Genomic DNA, 18,525 nt, shown 5'->3' with positions numbered 1-18,525 from the left:
GGTCTCTGTTTCTTCTGGGATCTTCCTTCTGTATGTTTATTTTGTTAGTTTTTGCTTTATAATATTATATATTTTTATATATTATTCCATAAAAGCCTGTTTGTTTTCTAATGAGAGACAGAGGTGGGTAGATCCAGATGGGAGGGGAGGTTGATTGGAGCTGGGGGGGAGTAGAGGAAGGGGAGACTGTAATCAGGATATAGTGTGTGATTTAAAAAGTAAACTATTTTCAATAAAAGGAAAAATCTAATCTAACAAAAACAAAATACAATTTTGTTGTAAGTCCTAAGACTGTTCCAAATCAGTAATTTTACTGACTTAATTTGCCATTTCTATTTTTTTAAGGAAACAGTAAAGAAAGGGAAAAAGTCTAAAAGAGTTATTTTGAGAGGAAGCAAATTTATACAGCAGTTATCCAGCGGTGCTAAAAGTGAGGAGCATCAATAAGTTATCTCATCTGCTAAGATTCTGGTTGTTGGGAAGCAATGAGGGAGATTTCATTCATAACTATATCTTCCAGGTCTCCTTACTACCACTTCAGTGATCTTCATTCTCCAACAGTTCCCAATCAGGAAAAAACAGAAAGACAAACTATAAGGATTTATCACATGCTAGGAAGAGTTCAGACATACCTGCCTCATTGATTAGTGTCAGAAACTCCCTTCCTGTAAAATGTACACATCTACAAAGTGACCTAGTATAAATCTAGTAGCTTTAATAATTACACAAATAAATTTTTGAACTTGAGATATTTATTTTTTAAACAATCTTTTAAAAAGTGGAAACCTGGAAAGAACCACAGAATTATATACTTTATTACAGTTATTCAACTGTCCCATATCAATATCTTCCACACATAATGTGCTTAAAACCATTAGTGCTAAGGCATTCTATAATTAATAAAGCAAACTTCATCAGAAGCTCAAAAGATTTAATAATTAGAAATATTGAATTTATAATAAAATCTAAAATTACTGGGCAATGAGTTTGTGTTAAGCCTTTAGACTTCTTTTATTACAATATATTTTCCAATAACTGTATTTTAAACTGAAATAACCTACAAGTTTTATATTTAGCATGATATATACAATTATAATAACTAATGAGATTCTTTTAAGGATTATTACATACAAAAACACATTTTTAATTACAAACAAAAATTTTCTACAATTTTTTTTTTTTTTGGTCCAAATTGCCTTCTGAGTGAAGCAAAATAAAGACATTTTCAATACATAGCCCTATGGGATCCATCTAATACATCATTATTATTGCTGATCTTTCAGGTTTTAAAAGAAAATGTATCTTAATAAAGTTAGGATTGAGCACTTAGTGAAACTGCAAAAGGATGAGGTGATAACTAATTTTTTTTCGTGATGCTTCCAATTCACTTCCAATTAGAACCAACTGGTTGTGTTATGACAATTACTTGCATAAAGTGCCATAGAAGACAGAGAGAAAAGCATCAACTTTGTTAAATATGGCAAGGCTTTTCTCAAGAAACACATTCTACCTGAGTCCTTGAGAGATAAGAGATTTTGGTACAAAAAGGAGTAGGAAGCCACTGTTTAAAGAAGCATGATGCGAAGTTCCTGGTTTGATTGTTTGTTTGTTTGTGTTTGTTTTTTCGAGGCAGGGTTCCTCTGTCTAGCTTTGGCTGTCCTAGACTCGTTTTGTAGACCAGGCTGGCCTTGAACTCACAGTGATCCGCCTGCCTCTGCCTCCCAGGTGCTGAGATTAAAGGTGTGTGCCACCATGCCTGGCAGTTCCTGGTTTGAAATTGGCATTGGCCATGTGCACCTGAAATGCGTGGTACATCAGTTTTAGTTCAGGCTGAAAGCTAACATCATTGCTTTCCATGTGAGCAGAGAAAGAATTGTCTAAGACATTTAAAACAAGGAACTTGGGAAATAATGAGAGGCCTCAAAAGAAAAATGGGTAATCACATATAAAGCAGAAGTAAGAGAAAATACTGAAGCCAGAACTAACAACACATTGGAAACATTTTTTAATGGAGAGAGTGAGACTTGAGTATACCGATGAGGTTATCATGATCAGAAAAAGCTAATTACAATTGGCAACATTTTACCTGCTGTGATCCGAATGAAACTTTGTTTACGACATATTCAACTAATAATAGGGGCAATGATAAAATGAGGTGGATGAGGTAGGCATTGCAGAGATTGCCAGAAACATTCAATATTCAAGTGGCTTCCAACATGAGAAAGAAAGGAAAAGAGGCTTAGCACATGCAGAGAAGCTTAGATCTTAGACAAGTGAAAACAAACCAAAACACAACGTCACAGTCAAATGATTCTTAAGAATGTTAGGTTACTCCCAGTAGCCCTTCAAATTTTCAACTGATTTATCTATTGTTGATTGATAGTAAGGATGAACCCAAATACTTGCTGATATGCTATACATAACACCCTCGTGGACGAACTTCTTCTCCAATGTAATTTGCACACACTTTTATTGTTTCGCTTGTCAGCAAAAGTAAAATCCACACATGTGAATATCACTTCCTTTGCTATGAGGATGTTACTAGCATGAGTTAATATTTATAATGGACAGTTGAGATGTAATGAATCTGGTCCCCCTCCACTTCACGTACAGACTTTGTATCACCAAAGAAGCGAGCATACTGTGGACTCTCTTCTCAAATATGTCATGCACATTTAATTAGCAATAAAAATAGAAACACGTATTTAGCTTCTTATTCAGCAGGAAATAGAAATACAGGAGATTATAGCACAGCAGAATACAAAGATTGACATTTTGACAAAGCTTTCCTTCAGAAATTCACACCCGGATATGATTACTTGAGCAAATCTGTTAATTGCTGACCAGTTTTTTTTTTTTAACTAGGTCAGCTCCAAATAAAGACATGAATTGAAATTGATGGAACAAATGTGCTTGTTACCTGATTTGATGCAGATGGATTTGGCAGAATCAGGGATAAATGACAAGAGACATTTGGGATTGGATAGTCACAGAAGTTTAGTGGCTCAAGTTTTTAAAGAAAGAAGCATTTATAACAAGATTTTATTGTAGGAAAAGTGTTTTCTTAATTTTCTACGTTTATAATAGCTTGTTGTTCTTGTTGATATATAGTAATTTAAATCCTTTTTATAGCTTAAGCAACACAAAGTTATCATTTTTCTGTCTTCTCAGTAAAGATCTCAGACATTGCATCTGAGTGCTCGACTCCTATCTCACAAAAATGAAGTGAACGGGCTCTTCCAGACATGCTGCTTATTGGTAGCTTTTTAAAAATTGTCTTAATGTTTTTAATTTTCAGATCCTGAGCTCCCAGAGATCAGTCACTCAACACTCACTAACCATATGTCGGCAACATGACAATTCTTCTTTAAGACAAATAAGAGAACATTTCTGTTACTTAGCATCTACCTGCCATCTATCCTGGCCCTCTAGATTTTCCTTTACAGGTTGCAGTGACACCAAGCTCACACAAGATAATATATATGGGTAAATTACAATTAGTTAACAAAAGTTCATAATGTCATCCTTTAAAACACCTTCATAGCTGAAGATGCAGAGGAAAGAGAGCGTAGTTTTGCTGAATCTTCTCCTCATGGTCTCTTTACCAGGAAAGAATAACAAATTTCTTCAGAGATAAAGCTTCATTAGAAGGTCGGGTTGGGTGTGGATGTGCTTTCACATGTAAATTACTCTTGTTTGTTTATTTACTTTTTATTTTTTTAGTGCTTGTATTTGAATTTCAGGTCGATTTGTACATGATAGACTAGCATTGTCACACTGACCCACATCCCCAGGCAAATAAGTGAGTACTCAGTAGTTATTTCTCCATGACCTTCAGGACTAAAGGCTTGTATTCCTTATAAGTTATAAGACTGAAAAATGAAATTCCCCGTGGTAGAAAAGATAATAGGACCACCAGTCATTTGTTCTAATATTAACAGAATGAACATACAACAAAGATTGAATGATAATATTTTTAAAAATATGCTTCAGTTTACAAGAAGGGAAAGTAAGAACTGAAGATGCATGGGGGTGACAATGCGGATGAAGCCTAAAACTCAAAAGTAGATCATCTCTTAAAGTCCCATCTCTTCTAATGCTAGTGACTGAATGAATAAAATGCTAACAAAACACTGAGATGGAGCTGAAATATTTAATTTTACACAATTTATATGTTGAAATCCTGACCCACAGAGACATGGTGTCTGAAGGTGGAAACTTTGTTAGGTTCTGTGAGTAAAGTCTTCAAGATAAGATTATTTCTCTTACAAACAAAATACCATTGAGACTTGCTTTTCATAGACGTAATGAAAAGAACAGACACACTTAGACAGAGATTGAAACCCACCTGTGAACTGTCTGTTTTTACAATTAGACGATTTTGAACACTAGCCTCCTCCTTACTGTACCTAATTGCTATGCATAAGGACATTCTCTATTGAAATAACATTCACCAATAGGATGCCTTCCCCTCTGTCCCAGTTTCCTGGTAAGTGAAGGCTTTTGTGGGACATGCCCCTTGGGCTAGTATGCAGATATAAGTGAGTATATACCATTTGAGTCTTTCTGCTTCTGGGTTAACTCACTCATTATGATCATTTCTAGCTCAATCCATTTATCCACAAATTTTGGGAATTCCTTGTTTTTAATAGCTGAGTAGTATTCCATAGTGTATATGTACCACAGTTTCTTTATCCACTCTTCTACTGAGGGACACTTAGGCTGTTTCCATGTTCTGGCTATTATGAATAAGGCAGATTTGGGCCCAGGGGTCCCGCTCAAACTAAGGCACCAGCCAAGGACAATACAGGAGGTAAACTTTAAACCCCTTCCCAGATCTAGCCAATGGTCAGATATTCTCCAAAGTTGAGTGGAGAGTGTGATATGACTTTCTCACGTACTCTGGTGCCTCACATTTGACCATGTCCCCTGGAGGGGGAGACCTGGTGGCACTCAGAGGAAGGACAGCAAGTAGCCAAGAAGAGACTTGATACCCTATGAGAATATATAGGGGGAGTTAATCCCCCTCAGGAACAGTCATAGGGGAGGGGAATAATGGGAAAATGGGGGGGGGGAGGAATGGGAGGATACAAGGGATGGGATAAACATTGAGATGTAACAAGAATAAATTAATTAAAAAAATAATGTAAAAAAAAAAAAAAAAAAGAAATAACATTCACCACACCACAACTCATGTATAAAGTAGTTGTATACAGTATGATGTCTTCACAAAAGTTAATAAAATCATAATATATAAGCAATAAAATCAATACCCCAATATGTGTGCACATACTATTGCAATAGCTATACCAGAAATGGAAAGGGCTGACCTCATAACAAATTAGTCAAGAGCTCAACACAGACTCAATGTGGTCCTGTGCTGATTAGCTAGCTCTAGTTATTATAGGGCCAGCAGAAAATAGACCAAACCATGAGCAGAAGTGTATGGAGACAATGAATTTGGGGAAGGTTCTCTGATGGACAAGATATGGAGTTTCAAGTGAAGGAATTAAGAGAAAAGAAATAGTAGCAATTGAAGAATCTATTCCCACATTGTCAGACACTGGTGAAAAGCATCAAGTATCTAGGAATCATGGAGCAGTAAAAAACAAACAGAATAGTCACACAAAATACACATAATCAAAATTAACATGTTAATGTAGATATATTATAGATACACATACACAGTTCAAGAAAAAAACAAGTTCATATATGTGTGAGAGAAAGAGAGGAGGAGAGGAGGAGAGAGAGTGAGTGAGAGAGAGAGAGAGAGAGAGAGAGAGAGAGAGAGAGAGAGAGAGAGAGAGAGAGAATGAAAGAAGAGGACAATAATTTGAGAAAATGTGGAGGTAGGACACAAAGAGACCTGGATGATTGATGGATGAGAGACAGGTTAGGGAATAATATAAACAAAGTTCTATGTAAAGTTGTCAAAAGTAAATTTAAAATGCAGAAAACTCTTTACTACCAAATTCACACTGAAAGAAGACTTTTAGGAAAAACTCAAGACATGATTAAATAGAAGGCTGAAAATAAAGGCAGACTTCAAGACCAAGGGCAGAAAGGACAGATGCACACCTTCAAATGAGCATTGTCTAAATAATAATGCCTGTGGATTTTCAGATCTCTAAGGAATTAAATTATATGATAAGAGATATGATTCAAAGGGACTTAATGAAGCTAATATGTTTCTTATATTTCTTTTATCTTTTTATTAGACTTTTAATATGTAAAGGGCTTATGTGCTGATTTTTTGATAAGCACTAAGGAAGGATGAAAATTAATAAGTTTAGGAAAAATGGAAAACATAAAAAATATTTAAAAGCAGAAATACATTAAAGAAATAAAAGATTTCAGCAAGATCATGAATAATGTCCATGAAAATCTTTACTTACCAAGAAAGTGGGTCAGAGGAGAGGACATCCGATTGAGACTTTAGGCAAGCGTAGCATGGAAGAAAGGGGAAATAGTAGGACCCACAGGGTCCTGGAAATCTACAAGAAGAACTTTACGACAGGCAGATCTGGATCCTGGGATCCTCCTCAAACTAAGGCACCAGCCAAGGAGAATATAGGCAGTAAGCTTCGAACCCCTACCAAGACCTAGCCGACAAACAGGATATTCTCCACCGTTGAGTGGAGAGTGAGATCTGACTCTCACACAAACTCTGGTGCCCCTTTTCTGACCATGTCCCCTGGATGGGGAGACCTGGTGGCACTCAGATGAAGGATAGCAAGTTACCAAGAAAAGACTTGATATTCTAAGAGCATATATAGGGAAAGGAGGTCTCCTTCAGTCACAGACATAGGGGAGGGGAGAAGGAGAGAAATGGGAGGGAGGGAAGAATGGGAGGAAACAGGGGAAGGGCTAACAATCGAGATGTAATATGAATAAATTAATAAAAAATGGTTTAACCTGATATCTAGCATGTAACATATATGCTTTCTGTTTACAAAGAAAAAGGTAATAGTATATTATTGATAAGATAGTATAATATATATATTATACATTATTATATATAGCATATATATTAGTATATATACTATCATATATTTTTTTGATATAATACAAAGAAAAGGTGAATGACGTGAAGTTTACATTATGTGGGTCATTGTTGCTAGCTAGCTTTCATGGGTGTTATGCAAGTCATTGGGTGGGGGCCAAAAGCCATTATTAATCTTACTTGTACTGGACCCAGCATGCTAAATTACTGACCAACAGAGAGAAGAGCATTTATTGGGGTTACCAAGTCTCTTGATTGGACTTGAGGCCTGCTCTGCAGGAGGAACTTCATAACTGGTACAGCAAACATGGCCTAAGCACAAAGAACCCTCAGAGAGAACCTATTAATGTTGTTCTATTAAATGACCAAGTTATCAAAATATCTTTTAAATATACGTGTTTATGTCCATAGATTCATGCTCTGCTTCCAGCCTCGAATGCAAAAATTTCGTATTGCAATGTCATGGTTAGTACTATAATCTTGAGAACGGAACATAAAGAATTGTTTTACTCTCTGGACAAAAACAGCAAGACAAAAAACAAAACAAAACAAGGACACCAAACAAACAAACAAACAAACAAACCTCACTTCCCTTCTAGCTTTTAGAAAATCTCCATTAAATTATGAAAAATATGTAGACTCTACTATAACTTGCTCTCATTTTAAGGTCATATATGTGGCTTTGTCTATCTATCTCAGATGTTGCTCTTAGCAACAGCACAGCAATAAACATCCTGATGCCTGTTCTGCCTTGTATGTGTGCATATCATCATAGGCTACATTACTGGAATACAGGTGGTTGTTTGGACCAAATATATACTTATATGTACTTTTACCTTGTCCTGAGACTTATTTTTATGATTTATAATCCCATCAACAATGACCATGGCCACATGCATTGACCCAAAAATTCCTATTGAACATTCTAATATTGTTAACATTATTATAAAATGTATTTCTTATAGATTTTGGTGTGGATGATGGTAAATTTTTATTTTGTGTCAGAATCAGCTACATTTTTCTGTGTACCTTTTTCCTAGTATATACATATACATATGCATTGCATATATATACATATGTATACATATATACAATTGACTGTTGCTCTTCATGGGTATTTGCAGTGCTCATTATATATTAATTTAATTGATTTATAAGTGAGCATTTTTTTAAAATTTTTTTTGTTTTTTTTTAATTTAATTTTAGTAATTTATTCTTGTTACATCTCAATGGTTATCCCATCCCTTGTATCCTCCCATTCCTCCCTCCCTCCCATTTTCCCCTTACTCCCCTCCCCTTAAGTGAGCATTTTTAATAGCGGCATTTTTATTTTCTTTTCTTAGATTGTCATTTAACCTTAATGCTTAACTTTTTTATATTTTGTTCTAGTGTATGTGTAATCATTTTTCTGCATTTTCTTAATATTGGGGGTTGATGTTAAAAAATTTCTCCATATCAAATGCATACTTTTGATGTGAACACTAGAAGTAATTATTGTTTTATTATGTGCAAGAGTTAGGAACTAATTTTATGGTTGTATTTTAAAAGCAGAATTATTAACATGCCTCCTACATAATTATACATATGTTGTTATTTACATATTAATGTCATCTTGTTGGTAATTATTATGAATTACTCAAAGTAATTACTTAGATATATTCTTGCTGTAGTTGTTGCTTATGTACATTCTGTGTTTTGTGGTATATAAAAAGTATTATTTAGCACAAATTTTATGATTTGTGCAGCATTTATTGTCTGTATTCAATTTTCCTAGCAAAATCTACACTCTAAATATCTTTCTTGTGTACTGTGAGGCATGTAATTTGCTTTTTATCCATTTTGGTTTGTTACCCAATTTTCTCAATTTTAAAGAGCCCTACGTTTTTCCACTGAACTTAAGTGGCAGACTTTAACCCTCCTGGCACTTGGCCTTTTCTGCAATCTTATCAGTTCATTTATTCATGTACAAATACTACATTCTATGTGTTCTCTATTTTACATTTTGTTTTTTTTTTCTATAACATTTCTCCTTTCCCCTTTTACACTCCAATCACCCCCATATACACTTCCCCACTGTCCTTCAAGGTCATGGCTTCTATCTTCACTGATTTTTATTCCTATTCCTAAATATAACCAGTTAAGTTCATATAATATTTCTTCCACATGATTATATAGCTTAGTATACTTAAAGCCTTTCCATTATTCTTATTTTTATTCACTTTACATCCTGTTTTTAGCTCCTCCCTCCTCTCCACCCAGTTCCACCATCCCTCTCTCTTCACCCTATCTCTCAGAACTTGTTTTTTTTTGTTTTCATTTGGACTTTAGAATTTATTCAGTACCAACAGAATCTTGATGGTATATTTAAGTGTACATAGCTTTTTTGCTCTATTGAAATGTGTACATGTCACTTATAATTTAAATGAACCTATACAGGCCCTGCTTCTATATAATTCTTGGTTGCTATCATAAAGAGAAACTTTTGTGAAAGTCATGCATTATACTTATTCTGATATGATGTTCCACAGTGAATCATAGTGTGTTTCTCACTATTTGTAATTGAGCTCTTCAAGAGGGAATATAACATTACTTAAATGAAAATATGATTATGATAAACTGGGGTGATTTTCAAAGTGTATGCTGATGATTTTCAGTAACATACTATTACAACCTTTGTGTTATTTTATAACAAAACCAACACCATATCTCCTAGCACCAGGAGAGTATACTTATATAAAAGGGTCAAGGACAAGAAACAAGACACATACAGAACCATAAGAGCTGATTTGACTAAATGTCAATGCAACTCATGACCAGCTTCGGAAGCTACCTAGGGATAGTCGCAGCACGTTCAAAGACATCTGATAAGATTCTTATCAAAGGACTGAGACCAGAAGGGAGGAGATGACTTGTTCATTGTGTCACTGCTAGAAGGAAGGCATTACTGCTAGAGCTTCTGTTAATGGGCAAACCTGACAGACATCCTAGTCAAGGATAATCATAGAATAATCTCAGTTCTACTCTTAATTTGATGCACTAGATTCTCTCTCTCTCTCTCTCTCTCTCTCTCTCTCTCTCTCTCTCTCTCTCTCTCTCACACACACACACACACACACACACACACACACACACACACACCTGCCACATGCACATATGCTCCTAAAATATAGCTCCTACCGTAACTTTTCTTATAAAGAAAATTAATAATAAAATTACAAGATTTAACCAGTGTGTCTATTCTGAAGGAGGACAGGACAGCTGTGTTCACAGTCCTGTCCGTTGGGTTCATACTCACTTCTAAGCCCTGTATCTTTAGGTGTTTTTCCAGTCTCCCTTTCATCTAAAAAATTGAAATTTTTCATTTTGCATATGAATAAAGAGCTTGAGGACATTACTACACCATGTAGGTGATCACCACAAAAGCCTGCTCAAAGACAGTATATCAGAGGTTCACTTTCTTGTGAAATAATTCCTAGGTGCAGCAATCTCTGCAGCTCCCCAGGGAATTACACTTCTGTTGCATACTGTGATGGCTGGATTGGTAGCATATTTTAATTAGTATGCTCAGTGATGCCAAAGCAAAATATCATAGACCAGGTGGCTTAACATACCCACATGTATTTTCTCAAAATTCTGGAGTTAACAAGTCTTATATCCCGGTGTCAACATGTTGGTAGGACGTCTATCCCTGTATGGCAGATATGACTTCTTGTTCTGTTCTCTTGTGCCCTTCCCTTTGTGCACACTCACACAACCCCTCGGTACCTCCCCAGGTATGCACACATGCACACTTGCATATCACATGCATGTGTACACTTAAACATGCATGTGCACAGGAAGGGGGAGAGGGAGAAAAAGGGAGAGAGAGAGAGAGAGAGAGAGAGAGAGAGAGAGAGAGAGAGAGAGAGAGAGAGAGAGAGAGAGAGAGAGAGAGAGAGATGATAGAAGAAGTGAGTAAGTTCGCAGAATAATAGGAACAAAGGGGTGCCTGAAAGTTTTCCTTTTGAGTCCTCTTTTTGCATCAAATATAGAATTGGGGCCACTCTATGAACTCCTTCACCATATCTTCTTAAAAACTTTGTCTCCAGGTTCAGCAACATTGGACCTTAAGGCTTCAAAATATGAAGTTGGGGGATGGCAAATCAGATAATAAAAGGCTCTTTACTGACTGTCTTCACTTTTCCTGTATCACATATTAAACCTTACAGCCATAGCCTCCTTCCAGAAAAGAAATAAAAATTTTCATTGACTAAAACTCTTTTAAGGTATCCATGGAAAAATCAAGCTAATATATTGGCTATAGATAATTAAAACACTATGCAGGGAGTGTGAACAACAGGAAACCTCAAAAATGAGTTACTGAACACAATACTGCTGTCTTATTTTCCACCAGCAGGTACAGCTATATATATTTTTTCTATCATTTTTCTACCTATCTTTAGTGGGTAACTTGCAAACATCAAAGCTACATAGAATTCTCCAAGATAGCTCCCTTCAAAAAGAGCCTTTGTAAATAAATTATAGGCAGGAGGCTGAAGTTCCCAACTGTTATTAAGGCTCTATTCGGAGTAAAATTTGATTTTTTCTCCCTGTTTTGATGGTAGCACCTCAGCAGGGTTCCAAGGCACCAGTTTTTGCAGAACCAAATCATTATTCAGGAGCCAGGTTTATTCTGAAGGCACACCAAGAGTCTTCAACCCTGAGAGGTGGCATCCTCTCTCCAATTAGAGAAGAAAGAAGCATCATTTCCCTCGTGGTCATGCAGAGCAAGGATTACCCCAGGAGTAGAGAGTGAAGGGAGGTGGATGGCCAAAGCATGAGTGGTAGACATGTGAGGAAGCATTCTTCATAAATCTTACATGTGAGGCTCTGAAGTGACATGTGTAATTAGTGCCTTACAGCAGGAAATGAAAGAAAATGTTGAGTTCATATAATTCTTGTTAGGATGCCCTCTGGTTGTGAAGTTTTTAAGTTTTCACAGGAAACTTGGGAAATTTGGGCTACGGGCCTAAAGAAAGACATTTGAGGCACAAGCTTTGTGCTAATGAGTTATGTAACCCCAGGTCATGTCATATTTGAGCATATGATTCCTTATGTACAACTAAGACTAATTTTTTTCTTGCAAGTGGAATGTCGAACATAAAATATTGCTCAGAGATGAAGAAAAATTCCTAAAGTGTTTGTATGTATATAGTAGATTATATTTAGCAAACAGTAAAACACATATATTACTATAACATACACACACACACATAACCTCCTTCCAGAAGCCCATATATATATGGGCTTACTATAGGAAGGAAGCATCATGTCTGAAGTATCATTTCCAATAAAACGTCAAAAGCCATTTATGGAAAGGAGGGCTAAATCAAGGGCTAAAGATTCAACTTTTGTGGCAAGGTGCTTGCCTAGCATACATGAACCCTGGGTTTAATCACCAGCACTGCAACAGAAGCCAGGGAGTTAGAGGCACTGATCAAATCAGGACCCTATTTTTTTTGTGTGTTATTTTTAAACACCAATATAAGACAAATAGCATAACTAATATTAAATTTCAAAGGTACTGCTCTAATTTCATTTGGAGGCTGTGATAAAACATTGTGACAAAAAAAAAAAAAAAAAAAAAAAAACTTGAGGGAAAAAATGTTTTATTTGGCTTAGATTTCCAGGTCACAATCTATAATTAAAGAAAGTCAGGGCAGGGACTCAAGAAATTTGAAGCAGAAAGTCTGAAGAAACTCTGCTTGCTAGATTCTTCTTAGGCTTGCTCACAAGTCTGCCACATCATAGACACAAGCTTAGCTAGTTTGCTAATACTGCCTAGAACCAGCTGACTTGAGATGGTGTAACCGCAGTGCCTGGGCTTTTCTGCATCAGGGAAAAGCCAACACAATCCCTAATCCTTCACAAGCATGACCTCAACAAAATCTGATAAAGACACTTACTCAATTGCGACTCTTTCATTTAGGAAATTTTAGACTGTGTCAAATGGACAGTTAGTGTCACTTAAAAGAGTACCAAAATAATAATAATAATAATAATAATAATAATAATAATAATAATAATAATAATAATAATAATAATAATAATAATATAGTAGTTATAGGGTCAAGAACTTTGGGACTCTTATTTTGTTTATAATTATTGTATTGCTTTGAAAATGCATGAGCATATCTCACTTGAACTACTTTTTGATGTACACATGTCTATGTTTACATATTGCATATATATAAGATAATTTGAGAAATAATTATGAAAAACTACACAGTAACACACTTTACAGCAATACTTTTTGAAGCACCACAAAGAAAGTGAAGGCAATTGAGCAATACTTTCTTTTCATAATACACATGTCCCGTTAGGAAGATCTTAGATACATGGGTGTGGAAATCATTGTGGCTAATTTTAATGTTTTTCTCCCTGAATTCACTCTTTTGTCTATAACATTATCACTATCACCTCACCACCATCATCATCATCCATAATATCTTACTCCTAAATTTTAAAAATATAAATTACAGTATGAAAAGACATTTCTCTCTCAGGGTCTCTGTTTTCCTTTGGGAAATTAATATCTTTCAGTCAAAATTGGCCATAGGCAGTTTTTAATATTCAGAAATTATGTAATGTTAAAGAATGACTAGCCCACTGAACATCGGTGAAGGGATATGTTAATTTGATCTAGTGCTTTAAAATATTCATAAAACATGTAGAGGAGAGAGATGAGGGCAGGAAGAAATGCATAGCCTGGGAAAATATTGATGATTTCTTTGAAAAGCCTTCATTTTAGTTAGAATTTCATCTTTTAACTTATAATTAAGTTCATCTTTTCAAAGCAGTTTTTAGTACCTATGGCCTGGATGGCTCTATGCAAGTCTGAGAAGATGATTACTGTCTCAACTGGCAACTTAAAACCCAGTTGCAAAAAAAAGTAAGTAGAAAACTATACAAGTGTAGATATCTTTCTCACTAGCTTGAAGCCAGGCTCTTAAGTCAAAATGTTTTTATTCCCTACATTTTCTATATTCCACAATGACTTTGACTCAGTGTCTCACAACTGAAGATGGCAAAAGTTAGAATTATTGTGTCAGAGCCCACTTTTATACTGGTTATTTTTTCATTTCTATATTAAGAAAGCAACTGGGTTTTTTTTCTCATTGAAATGAGATTTTTATGCTACAAAAGCAAACTGGCAATGGTAAAGGAGAAAGTACAGAATATTTATAAGTGTGATACCTTTAGAATGAAAACATCTTCTTAGGAAGTGAACACCCTTGCAGTAGAGATTCTCAAAATAAAAATCCTGATTCTCAAACCAAAGGTGTGTTTCAACATGCTGGCCAAACATCGACTGAAAATTTCACTTTGCTTTTGTTGTTTGCTGTATATATGAACTATGTAAATACCATCATAGCTCAATTAGTATACATTCACATATGGGATTCATGTGTTTGTATTTTCATTTCATGGTTGCTATAAGACACTGTTATTCTCACTGAGTGTCTACTTATGAGGAATATTCTATTCAATTATTGTGGAAGAGGGGGTAGAGCATGGTTGCATATATGTACATGTTGCTGTAGAAGACAGATACCAACCTGATGCTGTTTCTCCTGAGCCGTCTACCTTCTTTTTTCCAAACAGATTCTCTCCCTGAGAATGGTGGCTCACCCATTTGGTTAGCCTGTCTTGCCAATAACCTCCAAGGATCTTGCCTGTTTCTACATCCTCAGTACTGTGGTACCAATTGCACACTGCTATGCTCAAGTTTATTATAAGTTCTAAGGTTCCAGCTGGGCATGGTGATCCATGCCTTTAAACCTAGCTCTGAGGGAGGCAAAGGCAGACAGATCACTGTGAGTTAGAGGCCAGACTGGTCTATAAAGAGAGTCCAGGATGGCCAAGGCTAAACAGAGAGACTCTTCTCACAAACAAACAAGTTTAGAGGTTCAAACTTGGTTCCTCATTCTTGGAAGGCAAGTAGTTATCACCTGGGCAATTACCTCCCAGTCCTCCAAAATAATTTGTTAAAACCTGAAATTTTGTGTTTAAGGTACCATCTCAAAATTTAAAAAATTAAAATAATGAAAATTAATAAAAATCTAGTCTAACAGAAAAGGAAAAAATGTGAAAGGAAAAAATAAAAGGGAGTTTCCCAAGTTTGCCATCCAAACAAAGCCCCACAGTTATAAAATGATAGCTTAGTTTTATAATTAAGCCTAGGTGTTTAGGGGTTAAGATATTTTCAGGTCTTGATAGACGTTTTAAGTTGATGAAGATGAGATATGATAGATATTGATATACATTCAGAACTTTAGACTCACCAAGTTAGGAAAGATGTTTTCTTCAAGGTCGCCAAATACAAATAGCCAAAATACTATGAATGTAACAATATAATTCCTGATTTTTTTTGTGGTTCTTACTGTATGTAGTTTACTATATATATATATGTGTAATAGTATAAATGTATATATAAAGATAAAAAATAAAAATGTTACTAGTTAAAACACACATCGATCTTTTAGTACTTTGTTATGAATTCAAGCCTGTTTGACAAAATGAGAGAAAAGGTGTTAATAAGGAAACCTTATGTGTCACACTTTGTCTTCAGTCAGGCTACTTCAGGAGAGTCACGCAATCACTTTAATTCAGAAAGAAAACAATCATCCTGGATACAACAGTGCGAAACTCCACAGCCCTTCCTTTTTACACACTTGGAGATTAAGTAGCGTATTAAGTGCTACTGCATTTATTCTTCTCTAGAAAATAGGAATCCTGTGTATTTCCAAGGCTGGATAAAAATGAAATATTTTCAAATTGTACCTCCATGTTTTTACATACAATGCGTTTACCAAATAAATCATCACCTGGTAAGACAATAACATCCATACAGCATGTAATTAACCACTAGCTCACTCCCTTGTACTTTCCTAAGTGGAGTATGAAGAACACACCATGTCCCTTCTCCCGCAGTTTCCATTTTGTCTAAGATGCTGCTAGATATTGCCATTTATACTGATAAGCAGACCTGTCGTTTTATAAATACTTAGAAGAAAAACCACACACCTGGGTAAAAGAATGATCAACCCACTTATTGAATACGTAAAATTAAAAAGCATTTAGTACTCATTTTTCTAGCTCAACACTCATAAAAACTAATGACACTTTTATTTTACAGACTATAAAATCAGGCCTCTGCTATTTTATAACATTATTTATTCTTCCCAGTTCAGAAATGAAAAGTGGGAATTCATATAGTCTGGCCATGGAGTATTTTCCTTTAGTCCTGCGGACTTCAGAAGTACTGAAATATTTTACTTCATGCAATATATTTTCCGTATCTGTATTTGGTTTTCAAGGATATACCAGAAGACACTTCAGTGGGAACAGAGAATTTTATTTGAAATCACTTTAATAAAGTGACACTCTTGTGAAGGAAACAACAGGTGGAAAATGGCTAATCTGTATTCCATTCCACATTTTAGAACTCTAATACCAGCCATTGTCCCAGACTCCCACAGCATCATCATGCACAGACACTGCAGACCTTGTCCTTACTTCTTATGCCATGTAGAACAATAATACACAATATTATGACCAGAACAAAGTGACCTGACAGCAGGTATAGCTGTGATTACAGAGTACAGCACAATGAAAAAATACTGGAAGTGCACTCACCTGGGATAGACAGGGAGGACCACAACAGTTAAAGGCTACTGAATTAGTTTGTAATTAAAAACCTGTCACCTAGGCTTGTTGTCTTTCTAGTATTTAAGTCAGTTTTATAATAGTTTCACTAAAATGTAATACAAAAAGTTAAACTTAGCGAGTAATGTATTTTCTCTAAGATTAGTTGTTTAGGGGTTAAGATTTCTTAGGTCTAGATAGATGTTTTAAGTTTATAATGACAAAATGTGATAGATATTTATTTACATTCAGAATTTTAGATGCACCAAGATAGGAAAGATGTTTTTTTCAAGGCTTTCAAATACAAATACCCAAAGCAGCAATAGTGTAACATTTATATAATTCCTGATTTTATCGTGGTTCTTCTTGGTATAGGTAGTTTATTGTATATATGCATAATAATATAAATGTATATGTAAAAAATAAAAAATGCAAATTAAAAAGTATTCTTCAAATAGTTTATGATAGTTGAAAAACATGTCAAACTTACTCCATGGGAAAATATGATGGAAAATGGATGTTGATAAAGGTTAAAAATTAGCAAGCTCTGCTTGCTTAGTGGAGTATCCTTACTAATGAAGATGAAGTTAGTCATGTGAGTCATCAGTGATGTGTATGCCGATTTAACCAATGGTATGTTGCTGAAACAAATACCAAGGAATCAGCTTCAGAGCTTAAGGGGTCTTTCTGGGCTTGGCTGTCTTCAATTGTCTTTTAGCTTTGGGCAAGGAGGAACCATAATGGAGGATTCTGTTCTTACAATATCCAGTAAAAACAGAGAGCAAGGGACAGGCCAAGCAGAAGGTACAAAATTGTATGGTATGCTCTCATTAACCTTCTTTCTTAATTCAATGATTAAGTAAGACCTACCTTGAATAAATCATATCTATCAGCGGAAATAAAGCCTTCAATAATCAGTCTTTGGTCGTTGTGTGGTATTTCATGTTTATAGTTGGGGCTTGTGAGATGAACATTCCAGATCTTTTCATATGGCAAGAATGCCATCCTTCTTGACCTTAGGGTACTTTGGGGATTGTCACTGACTATAATGTCACATTGTAATGTCATATTACAAATACTGTTCTTCTTTTTGCCATATCCTTCCAGTAGTATATTTTGGGCTTCCAATGTTTTGTTCTTTTCACTAAGAGTGAATTAGGCCAAAGCACATGCTGTAAATTACAAACACAAAGTATTTGCCAGAACTCATCACAGAATACAGTCAACGGTTACTATATGCTTTGACATGCAAGACCCCCCTTGTGTATGTTTGCTTTCCAACAAAAGAACCAAGATAGGATTTGCTAAAAAATGGCTTAAGGTTGAGATAATTCCAGGAAAGAAAAACATAAAAAATAAGTAATAGATCTGGGAAGGGGTTTAAAGTTTACCTCCTGTATTGTCCTTGGCTGGTGCCTTAGTTTGAGCGGGACCCCTGGGCCCAAATCTGCCTATCATATTGTTCTACTTGTAGGTTTCTAGGACCCTCTGGATCCTTTTATTTTGCTATTCTCCCATGCGTCTCTCATTTAGAGTTCCCAGATCTAGCTAATGGTCAGAATAATCTCCACAGTTGAGTGGAGAGTGTGATATGACTTTCTCACATACTCTGGTGCCTCACATTTGACCATGTCCCCTGGAGGGGGAGACCTGGTGGCACTTAGAGGAAGGACAGCAGGTTGCCAAGAAGAGACTTGATACCCTATGAGCATATACAGGGGGAGGTAATCCCCCTCAGGAACAGTCATAGAGGAGGGGAATAATGGGAAAATGAGGGGGGGAGGGAGGAATGGGAGGATACAAGGGATGGGATAAACATTGAGATGTAACAAGAA

Source organism: Acomys russatus, chromosome 22 (genome assembly GCF_903995435.1).
Source record: "Acomys russatus chromosome 22, mAcoRus1.1, whole genome shotgun sequence".
Classification (NCBI taxonomy): Eukaryota; Metazoa; Chordata; class Mammalia; order Rodentia; family Muridae; genus Acomys; species Acomys russatus.
The sequence above is the reverse complement of the archived record's forward strand: the minus strand, read 5'-3'. Positions refer to the sequence as shown.